This window comes from Rhineura floridana, chromosome 5, assembly GCF_030035675.1.
Source record: "Rhineura floridana isolate rRhiFlo1 chromosome 5, rRhiFlo1.hap2, whole genome shotgun sequence".
Lineage (NCBI taxonomy): Eukaryota > Metazoa > Chordata > Lepidosauria > Squamata > Rhineuridae > Rhineura > Rhineura floridana.
Genome location: NC_084484.1, coordinates 14,241,085 through 14,258,826, shown reverse-complemented (window position 1 = coordinate 14,258,826; position 17,742 = coordinate 14,241,085).

Sequence of the window (17,742 nt, the reverse complement as noted above, 5' to 3'; positions counted from 1 at the left end):
GCCAGAGGGAAGTAACACAAGTGGGAATATAGTGCTGGCTAAAGGCTAAGGTGTTGGACCATGACCTGGGAGACCAGGGTTTGAATCCTCACACAGCCATGAAACTCACTGGGTGACCTTGGGCCAGTCACTGCCTCTCAGCCTCATGAAAACCCTCTTCATAGGGTCGCCATAAGTCGGAATCTACTTGAAGGCAATACATTCACATTCATGGAAGAACAACTGTGTGTGTTTGAAAGAAGAGGTGAAAGAAAACAGCAAAGAAACAGAAGCAAGAGGAGCAAGTAGAAAACAAAATATGGAAAAGGAGAAAGGAAATCAGGAGAGAAAGGGAGAAAGAGAAGAAAGGGTTGATTTAGCAGAATGCGATAGGAAGAGTAACTTTCTTGCTGTAGATGGCAGCGCTGCAAAAATAAAACATTTAGCCATCTACAAAGTAAGTAAGGATGTTTCCAGGCTGTTGTCATTTTGCGGTGGGATTCAGTCACATACTGACAAATTCAGGTCGCACAATTATAGCTGATTGGGAGATCTTGCACAACAAACCCACTTCTTCAAAAGATTGTACTTTCTGCTATAAGGAAAGTGATGGGAAAACGCACTGGAAAGTGTGGGATAACACTTGCTTTGAAGCATCATCATGTAGCCTCCCCAAATACAAATCAGAACGAATCCTTATTAATAAACATCATCTAATCTCCCTGTAGACAAACCAAAATGAATGCTCAAAAAACAGGTCATCTGGAAGTGCCCTAGGAGACCTTAAGAACAGCGGCGTCACTAGCAGGAGTGCAGGGGGGTGCGGACCTCCGGTGCGCGCCCTCCCAGGGGCATGGATGAGGTGGCTGGGCTTGCATGCGCGTGCGCACGCACGCACTCTCAAGGCCAGCCACCCCATCCATGCCCCTGGGAGGGGGCGCGCCGGAGAGGCACCCAGCCGGAGAAGGTCTGGGAACGCCAGCGTGCCTCCCTCGCCCCGCCGACGCTGCTCCCAGTCTTGCACGCACGCACGCCTCCAAGGAGGAGGAGTTGGAGCAGCCTTGCTGGGCAGCGGCACGGGGCGGCTCTGGGTGTCACCCCCCTCATGGTGACACCCGGGTGCGGGCCGCACCCTCTGCACCCCGGTAGTGACGCCCCTGCTTAAGAAGCTGAAGAACTGCAAAACACTTCTCAGCTGCCTTAGGGCCACACATGCACTAGAAAAGCTGGAGCAATAAATACTATTTTTCAGATTTCCAGATTCCTCAGATCTCCTAATATCTTAGAAAGTAGATCCCCTAGAGCCTGTCCACACAACAAGTTACCCTTTATAGCAAACTTAGCCCACCAGGTATATAGAATAGTCTTCCAGGTGCTGGATAAGACCCTTAAAAAAAATCCAAATGGGCAACAAAAGCTGATGGTTTATCAAGCTCTTGCTGGATATCCGGCAGGCTGTATTCAACATGGAAGATCACAAGATGTGCAGGACTGCCACAAATATTACCTTCATCCTAAATCTCTTTCTTCACAAAGCTTTTGAGCTGATTTGACCTGGATTGGCTTTTTCTTTGAATGCTTTCCAAATTTAAATCCAAGTATCAATTTATTCATTTTACCTTTTGTATTCTCTGCCTCACAAGGATCCTTTGAAGCCTAATTCATATTACAGAAACATGCCCTACAATCTAATTCTTTAATATGTTTGGGAGGTGGCGGGATTCACAGCATTGTTTGAGATCAGTCTTACAGAACCTGATCTCATGGCCTCACTGCAGTTATCCAGTGAGGGAGGCTTTCCAAAATCTTCTAGCATTGTCTGTGATCAGACCTTTGATTGTGTACTACTAAGTGGCTTCTATTACAATATCAAAGGCACACAAATGTTGTTGTTGTTGTGCCTACTTAACACTGAGGGAGAATCAGTTGACAGTGACCACTTGGTGAGCACTTGGTGAGCATAAAACCAAGGGAGGAAAAATGATAAAGTGAAATCATTCTGGTGGTTTTTTAAACTACAACTGTTACAAAAGTACATTTTTAAGTGAGTAAAAGAAATGATTTTCTCATAAATTCACTATTCTGAAAAATCAAGATTTTAGTGAATCAAAGTAATTTAGTTACTTAATAAAATTCTCATCCAGAAGGATAGATTAAATCTATGTTTTAAACACACATTTCCAGTTGAATTTATCCTGTACTTAAACATAAGCACATTCTTAAGTACCTTTCTATATTAGTCTTATCCTTCATATAGTGTTCTTCTGCCAGATCTTTCAGAAAAATAGAGATTCATGAGACTTGAAATATATTATTCCAACTTTTAATTGACATAAATTGTGTGGAATATGGTTTTCAGTTAATTTTCTGATCCACCATATTATCTAGAAGTTATTTCTCCATAAGGCGTTGCCTCCAAACACCTTGTACCAGCTGCTTGCCACTCTGCAAGGATCCCATGATGACTCGCTGGTAAATCCTAACCACTGGGAAACACTAGTATTTTTGGCATGGCTAGTAGTCTGATGATGCAAATAGGATATAGTTGTTCAAGCAGAAACCATAGTTAATGAACGCCAGGGTTTCAAGATGTTAAATGCATGCTGTACAGGAGGGCCCCACTTTCCGGCGATCCACTGATGCAGCGGCTTTCAATCAGGGGAAATTCCCCGTTTTAAAGCTGATTTTGCCATTTTGTGGCATTTTCGCGTCATTTTCACGCAATGTGACCCATTAAAGTCAATGGGTTCCGCTTTACAGCGATTTTGACTTTACGGCGAGGGCGTGGTCACTAACCCGCCGTATAAGCGGGGCCCTACTGTATACAAAAGATGAGATCCAGTGCCTGCAAGGGAAGAGGACCATCACCGCCCAGGGAGGAAGAGCCATCTGCCTGCTTTGCTGCTGCTGCTTGGCCAACATCTCTGCTCTCTCCTTCTTGGGCTCCTGCTCTGCACGTGGGCACCTTGCAGGACCAGGCCCCAGGTGGCGTTATACGTGGGAAGAAGAATGGTCTTAGAGCTGGCGTTTGGGTGCACAGAATACGGGACTGTGTCTTCTGTGTGGGTTTGAAGTGGATGAATGGGTGTTATATGAGTGTATGTTGTGAGTGAATGTGTATTTTTATGTATATGAGTTTTTTGTATTTATAGTTTATCATGTGCCTCAGGAAGAGATTTTATCATCAAGAGGGGAGACCTGAGGGGGCCCCAATTGCCGTAGTGACGGGTAGAGGGAGGTATGGTGATATGAGAGGGACGTGCCAGGTAAGGAGAACGCGGCCCAGACATGTAGTGGCTGTGCCGCGTTCTGGTCCTTCTCATACCCGCAGGGTTGTTGGTTGTCCTATCAGCCAACTCTCAGATCTCCAGTTGCTGCTCTTTAATGCCAGATCGGTACATAATAAAACCTCCCTCGTCCATGATTTGATTGTGGACTAGGTGGCCGATCTGGCATGTATAACCGAGACCTGGGTGGGCAAACAGGGAGGAGTTAGTCTCTCCCAGCTCTGCCCACCGGGGTATCTGGTTCAGCATCATGGTAGATCTGAGGGTCGGGGAGGTGGGGTTGCTGTGGTCTATAAGAGTTCCATCTCACTCACCAAGCACCATGTCCATGCAATCACTGGTCTGGAGTGTTTGCACCTTGTGCTGGGCCAGAGGGACAGACTGGGAATCCTTTTGGTGTACCGCCCACCTTGCTGCCCAATGGCTTCCCTAACTTAGCTGACGGAAGTGGTCTCGGAGGTACTGTTGAGATCCCCCAGACTATTAGTACTGGGAGATCTCAACAGTCATGCTGAGGCTACTTTGTCTGGGGCAGCTCAGGACTTCATGGCCGCCATGACAACCATGGGGCTGTCTCAATATGTTAGTGGCCCAACACATACATCGGGGCATACTCTTGACCTGGTCTTTGCTACCGGACATGGGGATAGTGATCTGGATGTGGGGAGTTTTACATCTCTCCTGTTGTCATGGACAGATCATTGCTTGCTGAAGTTTAGACTTTCAGTAGCCTTTTCCCTCTGCAAGGGTGGGGGACCTATTAAATTGGTCCACCCCCGGAGACTAATGGATCCTGAGGGTTTCCAAACGGCTCTGGGGGATTTTCCAACTGAGAAGACTGGCGCTCCTGTCGAAGCCCTGGTTGGATTGTGGAATACGGAGCTGACCCGGGCGGTTGACACAATCGCTCCCATGCGCCCCCTCCTATGTAGAGCTCATACAGCTCCATGGTATACCATGGAGCTGAGAGTGATGAAGCAAGAGAGGAGGAGGCTTGAGTGCAGATGGAGGCGAACTCCTGACGAATGCAATTATGCTTTGGTAAGTGCTTCTTCTAAGCGGTATATAGTAGCGGTGAGGGCAGCAAAAAAGAGATATTTTGCTGCCACAATTAAGGCATCTCTCTCCCGCCCGGCGGAGCTCTTTAAAATTGTACGAGGGCTTTTACATTCTGGCCCTCGGGATATTATGGATTCATCTGTAGCCCGCTGTGATGAGTTCGCGAGGCACTTCTAGGATAAGATCGCATGCATTCGCCGGGACTTCGACTCCAATGTTATGACAGTGAGTTCCAACGAAGCATCCAGAACGCGGTCTTGTCCTTATTTATTGGATGAGTTTCAGTCTGTACAGCTTGAGGATGTTGACAAGATCCTTGGACTGGTGCGGGCGACCACATCTGTTCTGGACCCTTGCCCCTCTTGGCTGGTGAAAGCTGGCAGGACCGGAACCGCCGGCTGGGCCAAGGAGATAATAAACACCTCTTTGAGAGAGGGGGTGGTCCCTGACTGCCTAAAAGAGGCGGTAGTGAGACCACTCCTGAAGAAATCCTCTTTGGACCCAGATAACCTGAACAACTATAGACCTGTGGCGAATGTTCCGTTCTTGGGCAAGGTACTGGAACGGGTGGTTGCTGGCCAGCTCCAGGGGCTCTTGGATGACTCTGATTATCTTGATCCATTTCAATCCGGTTTTAGGCCCGGTTTTGGCACCGAAACAGCCTTGGTCGCCCTTTGTCGGGAGAGGAACAGGGGGAGTGTGACTCTGTTGATTCTCATTGATCTCTCAGCTGCTTTTGATACCATCGACCATGGTATCCTTCTGGGAAGACTCACGGAGTTGGGAGTTGGGGGTACTGCTTGGCAGTGGCTCCGCTCCTACTTGGTGGGTCGCCACCAGAAGGTAGTGCTTGGGGAACATTGCTCGATACCCTGGACTCTCCGTTGTGGAGTCCCGCAGGGATCGGTACTGTCCCCCATGCTTTTCAACATCTACATGAAGCCGCTGGGTGCGGTCATCAGGAGTTTTGGGCTGCGTTGTCATCAGTACGCTGATGACACGCAGCTCTATTTCTCCTTTTCATCCTCCTCAGGTGAGGCTGTTAACGTGCTAAACCATTGCCTGACCGCGATAATGGACTGGATGGGAGCTAACAGACTGAAGCTCAATCCAGACAAGACTGAGACGCTGTTGGTGAGTGCCTTCTCTGCTCAGATGGTGGATGTTCATCCTGTTCTTGATGGGGTTACACTCCCCTTGAAGGAACAGGTTCGTAGCTTGGGAGTTCTTTTCGATCCTTCCCTGTCTCTTGAGGCCCAGGTGGCCTTGGTGGCACAGAATGCTTTTTACCATCTTCGATTGGTAGCCCAGCTACGTCCCTATCTGGACAGTGACGACCTCGCTTCAGTTGTTCATGCTCTGGTAACTTCTAGATTGGACTACTGCAACGCGCTCTACGTGGGGCTGCCCTTGAAGACTGTTCGGAAACTACAGCTAGTCCAGAATGCAGCAGCCAGATTGTTGATGCGGACCAGAAGGTCCACTCATATAACACCTGTTCTGGCCCGTCTGCACTGGCTTCCTATTTGTTTCTGGGCTAGATTCAAAGTGCTGGTTTTGACCTATAAAGCCCTACACGGCATGGGACCGCAATACCTGGTGGAACGCCTCTCCCAATATGAACCTACCCGTACACTACGCTCAACATCTAAGGCCCTCCTCCGAGTACCATCCCATCGAGAGGCTCGGAGGGTGATGACTAGAACCAGGGCCTTTTCAGTAGTGGCCCCCGAACTGTGGAACAGTCTCCCTGATGACGTGCGCCTGGCGCCGACGCTACTATCTTTTCGGCGCCAGGTGAAAACCTTTTTATACTCCCAGGCATTTTAAAGTGTATTTTAAACAGCATTTCCGTATTTTGGATGTTGTTTGGTTCGTTATTGTTTTTTGTTTTTTTTATTATTATTTATTGTATTTATATATTGTCCTTGTTTTTATCTTTTTGTACACCGCCCAGAGAGCCTTCGGGCTTAGGGCGGTATATAAATTAAACTAAATAAAATAAATAAATAAATAAATAAACTGTCATGAAGTTTACACTTTGGATTGCTTACAGAGAAACTGATTATTCACCAGGGACATACAGAGATACTGATTATTCACCAGGGACATGTGGTTTTTCAAATGTATAACAAACAAATAAATCCATCTTAACATATGCAGATAAAATTGCTCATCCACAGCCTAGAAAAGAAATTTGCCTTCATGCAAGTGAAGGGTGTCAACATAGCAAAAAAGTCCATCAGTTGTTGACAATGACCTAATCACATTTCTCGTTAATCAAAAAGTTTAGGCTACTGTACACTGGGTTGCATGATACTCTTTACTCAAATCTGGCTTGGAGTGTTCGTGTCATTTCATGAAAGCATGTATAGTACAAAAATAAAGCAGTTTCAATGAGAGAGAGAAATGGTCAGTCTACTCCAGAACGAATATAAGGCAGCAAACATCTAAATGGGTCCTAGATGCCTTAGTTTCTGCTTCACCATGATAGCTTGATCAGAGGAGAGAGTGCCAGCCTTTTTGTGCTTCAGCACTCTCACTACAGAAGGCCAGAGGTAGCACTGTGGCTACCAGTTCAGAAGGAGACAAATGACATTTGAGACCAATGGGGCTTTACCTGGCCTTATATAATAATAATAATAATAATAATAATAATAATAATAATAATAATAATAATAATAATAATAATAATAATAATAATAATAAATTTAATTTCTGTGTCACCTATCTGGCCGATGGCCACTCTAGGCGACGTACAAAATTGTTAAAACACAATATAATAAAATACAATAATACATTTGTCAATATAAAATATACAATATAAAACAGTATAAAAGCAATACAGCTGCAACAACAATATTAAAACAGGGCAGGAGGCATTTCAATCATAACAACTAACCCTCCCCGGAGATCCCAAAGGCCTGTTGAAAGAGCCAGGTCTTTAAGGCTTTCTGAAATACATTTAGGGAAGAGGCGTGCCGGAGATCTTGTGGGAGGGAGTTCCAGAGGGTGGGGGCCGCCACTGAGAATGCCCTCTCTCTAGTACCCGCCAATCTAGCTGTTTTTGTCGGCGGGATTGAGAGAAGCCCCTGTGTGGCTGATCTTGTCGGGCGGCATAATTGGTGGCGTTGAAGGCGCTCCGTAAGATAAACTGGGCCGAAACCGTATAGGGATTTAAAGGTTAATACCAACACCTTGAATTGGGCTCGGAAAACAACTGGAAGCCAGTGTAGATCGAACAACACTGGTGTGATGTGATCTTGGCAGCGACTGTTCGTAAGTAGTCGAGCCGCCGCATTTTGTATAAGTTGTAATTTCCGGACCGTTTTCAAGGGTAACCCCACGTAGAGCGCATTACAGTAATCCAAACGAGAGGTGACCAGGGCGTGTACAACCAGTGGGAGCTGATGAGCAAGAAGGTAGGGTTGCAGCCTTCGTATGAGGTGTAGTTGATACCAGGCTGCCCGGCTCACTGCCGAAATCTGAGCCTCCATGGACAGCCTGGAATCAAGTACAACCCCAAGGCTGCGGACCTGGTCCTTCAGGGGTAGACTTACCCCATTGAACTTCAAGTCAACGTCTCCCAACCTTCTCTTGTCCCCCACGAGCAGCACCTCGGTCTTATCGGGGTTCAACTTCAGCTTGTTCCTTCCCTTGTTAATTCCTTGTTCTGGCCTCATTCTTCTGTTTAAGCCACTTTTGGACTGTCTGTCTATGTTTTCCTGATCATATAACTCCTTCCTTCCATACCTTCAGACCACCAGTTCTGGCATAGACTCCTCTGTGCACATATGTACAAGGACAGTATTACTCTCCCCTAGCAATCATCCATACCTCCTCAGAGAAGCCCACTCTCTACAGCACTGATGTATTCCAACTATTCCAGTGTGGCTCATAAATCTTCCTTACATTATATACTTTGAAAAGGGTCAGAAAGGTAGGCATACATTCTCTTACTTCCTTGTTACAGAAACTACAGAAATCCTCTATCCTCCATTCCACCATTCAGCTGTATTCCTTATCTATTTATATGCAGAGGGAGAATCTACCTTAAGGCAATTCTTAGACTCTCTGAAACAGGTAGAGACTCTCAAAGCAAAGACAATGTGAAAATGCCTACAATGTCAACTATTTCCCAGAGGTTCTCATTTGATATTTCTTTAAGCACTAGAATGATCAATATTGTTGTAGTTGTTTTATATATTAATTAGGCAGTAATTGATGTCCACATAGCAATTCAGTGGATTGAAACAGCCAGCATTGCATCTGTTCAGTCTGAAAGAATGGAAACAACAAGAAAGCTAACACCTTCTGTCCTTGCCTTGGCTCTTTGAAATGGCAGGCTCTAATATGTCAGAAGCATGACATATTAGGAAGAAGACAAAAAATTTGAATGGAAGATTAAAACCTTATCTTTGCAAGAGCTTGAAATCTATTGTCTGTTTAATTGAAGATCATTTCAGAGAATGTCTAATGAATACACAGCCAAATCATTTTTCTCCGATGAGTGATAGACATTCATGCTGGAAACTGAGCTGGGGCCATTTTAACTTTTTGTTTCAAGGACATTTTGACATCTGTAAGTCTCAATTTTTATATAATTTCATGCTAGGAAAGTACAAAAGACTGCCTGAGTCAATAAAAAGCTATTCAAGGAACAGACAAAACTTTAATGAGATAGTGAAGATATTTCTTATTTAAAGAGACACAGTTGATATGTCCATAATGTGATAACCCTCAAGCATGCTGATTAATCTGTTGAGGTTAGCCTCCATGGTTAGATGTCAGTTGTGTTCCAGGCTACTACAGACTGAGCGGGGCAATAAATGTGCACTATACCAGTTCAAGATACATTTCTCATGAGCATCTATGAAGGACAGCATTACTCTTTATGATAGCTCCAGCCACAACAACTATGTTTTACTGTGACTGTCAGAGCCAATATGCCTCTGACTGCCAGTAGCTGGGAATCACCAGTGGGAAGAGTGCTATTGTGCTCCAGTCCTGGTTTCAGATTGCCCATAGGCATCTGGTTGGCCATTGTCAGAACAGGATGCTCGACGACATGGGCCATTGGACTGATCCAACAGACTCTTCTAATGTGCTTTCACAGTGAACTCCAAGCTCAGTATAAACAAGAAGCCAAAATGTAACAGGAAGTTCTACTAGTTGCTCTAGGATTCCACTGGTGCAGGGACTCAGACATTCACACAAGAATCTGTATCTACACAGGTTCCACCTCCTTACTCAAAGTGAAATTGGGACTGGAAGTGTACAACAACCCCACAATGCCCTGCTAACTGGATTGCCAGGATGTCTCTGTTTTCAACTACTGTCCTGCTCTCTTCCACACCCCATTATGAAAGACAGTCCTGGGCTCAGAAAGAAAATAAATATCTGGTCCTCTTGAAAGCACTACCAAGCTTTTTTTAAAAATTAAAATAATTGTAATAAGTTCTTGCTCTTATCGCTAATGGGAGATAATTATCTTGCATAAGCCCATATCAAATATTCAGATACTTTAAATAAATAAAAATAAATGTTAAAGGTCCAGTCCAACCCAGTCCATTCTTGAGGCAGTTTGCCACCATGAATTCCCTCCCCCCCAACAATAAAAAACATCCAGTCCAGGTCCAGACAATGAAGAATCCAGATTCTCCCTACCCCCACTTATGATGACAACCAAACATCTTGAGAGGCAGTTTGCCACAAAGAATCTGCTTTCCCCCACACTGACAATAAAAAGGGCCAGCCCAGCCCATGAAGAAACCAGATACTCACCACCACCGCTACTACCTTATGATGCCTGACAAACATTTTTAGAGGCAGTTTGCCATCAAGAATCTCCTTTCCATTTCTCTCCCCCTACAATAAATAGGGCCCAGTCTGGCCCATGAACAAACCAGATTTCCCACCCCAATTATGATGCCAGCCAAACATTTTTAGGGGCTATTTGCCTCCACCTGCTCTAGGATGCACACTTTAATGTGGTGAGGGGGTTTGAGAGTGTCAAAGAAGCTGAGAGCAATGCCATCAGGAATCTAGACCAAGAGGCTAGACTCCTAGCAGGGGCACCCAAGATAAATGGTCAAAGCTGAGACACCAGACTAAGATTCATTCAAACACAGAGGAAGGCAATGGAAACCACCTCTGAATACCACTTACCACAAAAACCCGATGAACAGAGTATCCAAAATGCAACACGAGATAGTGCTGGAAGATAAGACCCCCGGGTCAGAAGGCACTCACCGAGCTACTGGGGAAGAACAAAGGACAAGTACGAGTAGCGCTGTGACTAATGATGCAGCTGGGTCAAAGCCAAAAGGAAGCCCAGAGGCTGATGCGCACAGATACGAAAGGAGAGTCTGGAGTTGTATGACGTACACAATAGGAACATGGAATGTGAGAAGCATGAACCAAGGAAAGAAATGGAACGTATCCACATTACAATACTTGACGTGAGTGAATTAAAATGGACGGGAATGGGAAATTTTCAATCAGCCAACTACAAAATATTTTATGCAGGAAATGAGAAATTAAGAAGAAATGGGGTTGCTTTAATAGTGAGAAGTAATGTAGCAAAAGCAATTAAGAGCTATAACGCAGGGTCTGAGCAAGTGATAATCAATGAGATTAAACGGGAAACCTATTAACATAAACATCATCAAAGTCTATGCTCCAACAGCAAATTCAGAAGAAGAGGAATTGGAGAGATTTTACACAGAAGGAAGAAATAGATCACACACCAAAACAAGGTGTTCTGATAATCATGGGGGACTGGAATGCAAAAATAGGGAACAAAGAAGAACTAGAAATTGGGGGTAAATAAAGCAGGAGACTTATTGAATTCTGTGAAGCCAATAATTTGTTTCTTGCAAATACATTTTTTGAACAATCAAAAAATGACTGTACATGTGGACATCACCAAATGGTCAATATAGGAATCACATTGATTATATAATTGGTAGCAGAAGATGGAGAAGTTCCATATTTTCTGCAAAAACAAGACCAGGAGCAGACTGCTGATCATGAACTGGTAACACTGAAAATCAGAGTAAAGCTAAAGAAGAACAATAAAGCAATCATAATGCCAAAATACAATTTAAATAACATGCCAAAAGAATATAAAGATCAAATAAGGAACAGATTTGAGGCTTTAAATTTAGTTGATAGAGAACCAGAAGATCTATGAAGTCAGAGACATTAGCAGGGAAGAACGTAAAAATACAGTACCTCTAGTTAAAAAGAGGAAAAGACCTCAATGGATGACTGATGAAACTCTTAAAATGGTTTAAGAGAGAAGAAAAGCAAAAGCAAAACGAAATAGAAACACAGTTAGAACCCTAAATGCAACTATACAACGACTAGTATGTAGGGACAAAGAACTATTACAATAGTTATTGTATAGAAATAGAAGAAAAGAACAAAAAGGGAAGAACAAGAGTCCTATTCCAAAAGATTAGAGAAATGAAAGGGAAATTTAAACCAAGAGTAGGAATGTTGAATAATCAACACGGGAACATACTGACTGACTGAGATGAAATAAAAGGAAGATGGAAGCAATATACTGAAGAACTCTATAAGGAGATGCCAGGGTGACAGATTCATTCATGGAGGAACCATATGATGAAGAACCAGAAATTGTAGAATGTGAGGTGAAAGCTGCTCTTAAAATACTTGGAAGAAACAAATCACCAGGAACAGATGGCATATCAATAAAGTTGCTACAAACTACTGAGACTGAATCTGTCCAAATTTTGACTACAATCTGTCAAGAAATATGGAAAACTAAACAATGGCCCACAGACTGGAGGCGTTCCATATACATCCCAATTCCAAAGAAAGGGGATCCCAGGGAATGCAGTAATTACCGAACGATTGCCTTAATATCCCATACAAGTAAAGTAATGCTCAAGATTCTACAACAAAGGCTCTTACCATATATTGAGCAAGAAATGCCAGACATCCAAGCTGGATTTAGAAAGGGAAGAGGTACAGGAGATCATATCGCAAACATACATTGGATAATGGAACGGACCAAGGCATTTCAGAAGAAAATCACCCTGTGCTTTATAGATTACACCAAAGCCTTTGACTGTGTAGATCATGAAAAACTATAGAATGCTTTAAAAGAAATGGGGGTGCCACAGCATCTGATTGTCCTAATGTGCAACCTATACTCTGGACAAGAGAATATTGTAAGGACAAAATATGGAGAAACCGATTGGTTCCTGATCGGAAAGGGTGTGAGACAGGGGTGTATTTTATCACCCTATTTATTTAATCTATATGCAGAACATATCCTACGGAAAGCAGGATTGGACCAAGATGAAGGAGGTGTGAAAATTGGAGGGAGAAATATCAATAATGTAAGATATGCAGACAATACCATACTACTAGCAGAAACCAGTAATGATTTGAAATGAATGCTGATGAAAGTTAAAGAGGAAAGCACAAAAGCAGGACTACAGCTGAAAGTCAAGAAAAAATAAAGTAATGACAACAGAAGATTTATGCAACTTTAAAGTTGACAATGAGGACATTGAACTTGTCAGGGATTATCAATACCTTGGCACAGTCATTAACCAAAATGGAACAATAGTCAAGAAATCAGAAGAAGGCTAGGACTGGGGAGGGCAGCTGTGAGAGAACTAGAAAAGTCCTCAAATGTAAAGATGCATCACTGAACACTAAAGTCAGGATCATTCAGACCATGGTATTCCCAATGTCTACGTATGGATGTGAAAGTTGGACAGTGAAAAAAGTGGATAAGAGAAAAATCAACTCATTTGAAATGTGGTGTTGGAGAAGAGCTTTGCACATACCATGGACTGCAAAAAATAATTGGGTGTTAGAACAAATTAAACCAGAACTATCGCTAGAAGCTAAAATAATGAAACTGAGGTTATCATACTTTGGACACATAATGAGAAGACCTGATTCATTAGAAAAGATAATAATGCTGGGAAAAACAGAAGTAGAAAAAGAGGAAGGCCAAACAAGAGATGGATTGATTCCATAAAGGAAGCCACAGACCTGAACTTTCAAGATCTGAACAGAGTGGTTCAGGACAGATACTCTTGAAGGTCACTGATTCATAGGGTCGCCATAAGTCATAGTTGACTTGGAGGCACATAACAACAACAACAATTCCCTAGGGATGGATAGGAAACATTAGGGGGAAAATAGCTGTTTTCATCAAAACTCTTCATGGTCATCTTGAAATTTCTCAGATCTTTTGTCCAAGTGGAAATGTCCAGCTGTTATTTTTGTTGAATATCTTATTGATCTATTTTGATTTGTATGGGGAAGGATTATATGTGATTTTACTATTGATTTTAATTTTTTTTAACTTGCTGCAACAGAAAACAAAAAGTACCACTTAAAACAAAGAAAAGGTTTCAGCAAGCCAATTCCATTTCAATTAATTGCCACGTACTCCCCAATTCTTACAGATTTTCTGAAGCACAAAATCATGGGAAAGTATCTAAATCACCCTTTCATCATCTCAAGCATCATAATTCTGTTGCATTGGTGGCATTTCTAGACTAGGATGTGGTGGCATTTCAAGACTAGGATGCTAGGCATGTTCAAGTGGTTCACCAAATCAGTGCGCTACTAAGGCATTCTAGGCAGGTCTGCCATAATACAACATAAAATATGCTTTCACATATGTTATCATTGCTGGTCATGAAGAATGACAAGTAGCAATGAAGGGCACTCATGCTCCACCTCTCTGCCTTCTGAGTGGATCATAGGAGAAAGGAGTATGCTGACAATGCTGTAGGCAAATTTTCTCATCTGGTAGAACAATGTGCTATGTGGAAGTTGCCCATAGCCACATAAGCTCAAGACAAATGGTATTGCCTATTTCTTTGGGTTGTATATTCAACAGACTTCCACTCAGGTGACAACTTCATTTCCCTTGCCTCTGCAATGCCCTGCATACCCTCAAAAATGTTTTGTTTTTTTAGGGGGGAGGGGAGTATGAATAGAACACTGCTCATGCATCGTCTTTAATTCATAGTTTATTGTCATGATACGCTGTTCTAACTCCTGTAATAATTTCCATGTTTAGCATTTCAATGTGCACTCAGGGAGTCCTTAATCCATAATTCTTAGAAAATAAAATATAACTACTTTCTGGTACTCAACATCATGAAGCATTTATTTTGAGTTAATAAGGATATGCAATATTAAAGTGTGGAGATTATATGCTTGCTTCTGTACAATATATGCACAATACGTGGGCATATTTGTAGAAATCAATTTCAAAACATTACACTTCAATCCACAATTATTTCTTTTAAAGACCTTTGTGCCTTAGTTATTTCCTGTAATACCGAAGAACAGAACACTAATCCAAATTAGACTATTTTAAGTTACAGAAGTCCAACAACAATAGCAAAACATTAGACCAGTATTTTACTGCAGAGGGGAGGGATATGACAAAAATGTTGGCATTGTTGAAGAAGGAATGCCAGTCAGGGGCTATTCCAGGAATAAATCTATGAATGCCACAATTCTGATATTCTGGAATTCTTTGCAATGAAGAAATGCAATACATTATCCCTATGCAGAAGTAATATTTTGCCTTGGAGAGCATCATCATAAGATTTCTCCTGTCTTTTACAATCAAGCTTTTGCATTTTGTTTTAAACTTCTTTAACCCTTCTGATTTCAGGAGATTTTTTAAAGTCATAAACCAGTGTTCATTGAGCCACCAGACACAGACATATATTTGTGTTATCATTGTCCTAGGAAAGCTGACTTAGCTTAAGAGCTATGGGACGGAACTAGTCCTAAAAATAAAGCCCAAGGTAAATCAAATAGTTTTCATTCAACAAAACTGGAAACTCTAGGGAACAATTAAATAGAAACACTATCCCAGCTCTCCAAGTTGAGTCAATGGGCAGGATAGCATGTAAGGCAAGCACACAGGTGAACAGGCTTCCGGAAAGCAAAGAGATATGGAGAAGCAGACAAACAACAGCAGCTTGGGGAACTAAACCAGCAGGCCACAGCCCCTCAGAAATCAACCACCCAATGGCAAACAGTAAACAAGCAATGCTGCTATACTAAAAAGATGACATAAAAAGAGGACTCTTTTCTAACACCAGCCAGCTCAAGTTTCTTTTTGACAGTATTAAATTATTTACTTAGTAGTCAGTGTAAGTAAAACTCCATTTTAAAAGCTCCTTTGTTTCTCTAACCCATCTATGAAACTTAAGGCTATTTTTCTTGCTAGCCAGCTGCGTTAAAAAAGTATTTCCTGGCTATGAAAGTATTATTTCCACCTGCCACTCTGGCTGAAAGAGTTATCTGAATTCCTAGATGTAGGGACCCAAATGGATATTTACTTCATCTAGTAAGAAACATGTGGTGGCACAGGCTGTAGCCTGCGTCAAGAGAGGGAAGGGAGCACATTAGCCAACTTACCTCCCTCTCCCACCTTTGCAATCCTAACCACTACAACCATAAACATATTTTGCTTTCTTGGCTGCCACCACTAGAACAGTACTTTACCCTATGTAATTTTGTTATCTCCTGTGAAGTTTTCTTACTGCAGTTGCACCATAGATTTATATAAAGGTATAATGATATTTGCAGTTATATTTATAATTCCTTTCCTTATTATCTTCAACATGAATTTCTCCTTTTTCACAACAGCTACATACTGGGTTGACATTTTCATTGCATGGCTGTCTGCAGTGAAAAGTGTCTTTAAGTTAGATGCACAGCAAAGAAAGAGTTAACTTTCTCTAGAGGGTATTACACAACCTAGGGGGAGCTAGACTGATTTAGTTACTGAAGTTAGTTAGTCAGTGTTGTGTGTTCTGGGTGAGGCCTAGCACAGAAGAAGCTCAGATGTTTTACTGTTTAAGAATTATTAAATAAAGAAGCTCTGTTATACCTTCGGTCTCATCCTGATCAATATAACGGTGTCAGAAGTTCAGAAATCCTCATAGTGTCTCCAGAGTAGCAGAGCTCCTGGGACAACGGGGGGGGGGGGACAAAGGAAAGCAATGGCAAAGTTTTCCCCACCAGAGGCCTTTGATTTCACCAGGCCTGCAGCATGGCCAGATTGGAAGCAGAGGTTTTCCAAATACCGCATTGCTACAAAACTGAATGAAGGGAAGGAAGAAGTTCAGGTATGCTCCTTGATTTATGCTATGGGCCAGCAAGCGGAGCAGATATTTAAATCATTTGAGTTTGCTGCTGAAGTAGACCAAGATGACCATCTCCTAGTCCTGGGGAAATTTGATGAATATTTTGTGCCAAAGAAAGATCTCATTCATGAGAAGGCATGCTTTCACCAGAGACATTAGAAACCAGGGGAATCTGCAGAGGCCTACATAAGATGGCTGCATGAGAAAGGTCATGAATGTGCTTTTGGAAACACCAGGAGTGAAATGCTCAGAGACCAACTGGTAGTGGGAATTTTGGAAAAAGACCTGTCCCAGAAGCTGCAGATGGAATCCAATATCTCTTTGGAGAGGGCTGTGGAGATAAGAAACTCAGAGCTTATAAAAGGCCAGGTCAAAGACCAGGGTGGTTTAAAAGGGCTCCAAGAAACCCCTGCAGAAATGGAAACCCCAAACTTCAAAATACCAGAAACAAATATACAGCCAAACATCCAATGCTCAACTAAAGCCCTTAGATGCACAAGATGTGGGAAAGGGCATACACAAAGAACAGTTTGTCCTGCAAAGGCTGCAGAATGCCACAAATTAAGAAGATAGGTCATTTTGCCACTGTGTGCCACACTAGAATGGTGAGTAAAACTGTGGAGCTGCAGAAAAGTCAAGAACATTTTTTTCTGGGTCCAGTCACACGTGTGAAAAATTCCACAGATCCTTGGGAAGTATCACTACAAGTCAGTGGGCTCTCGATAAAGTTTAAAATAGACACTGGTGCAGCATAATTTCTGAGTCTGTTTACAAGTCTTTTTCTAACCCGCCTAGTCTCCAGCAAACAACAGCAGTTTTAACTGGTCCTGGAGGACAGAATCTAAATTGCATGGGATACTTCATAGAAAGAACCTGCTATAGAGACAATGACTATGACTTTAAGGTCTATGTGATCTGTGCAAAGACTAATAACCTCCTAAGATGAGATGTTGCAACTATGATGGTGTTGGTGCAACATTTAGATGAGCTATCCACAGAAATTCCTGGCACAGTTGGAACTTTGAAGACACCACCAGTACAGATAAAGCTCAAAGTAGGGGCTGTAACTTATGCTATTCTCACTGCCAGAACAATATCAGTTCCACTGCTACCCAAAATAAAGGGAGAACATGATGAAATATTGACCAAAGTCTTAGCAACAGTAAAGGCAGCAGAGTTAAGACTCAACAACAGCAAATGCATCTTACGCTTGAAAGACCTTACATATCTTGGACACTGCATAA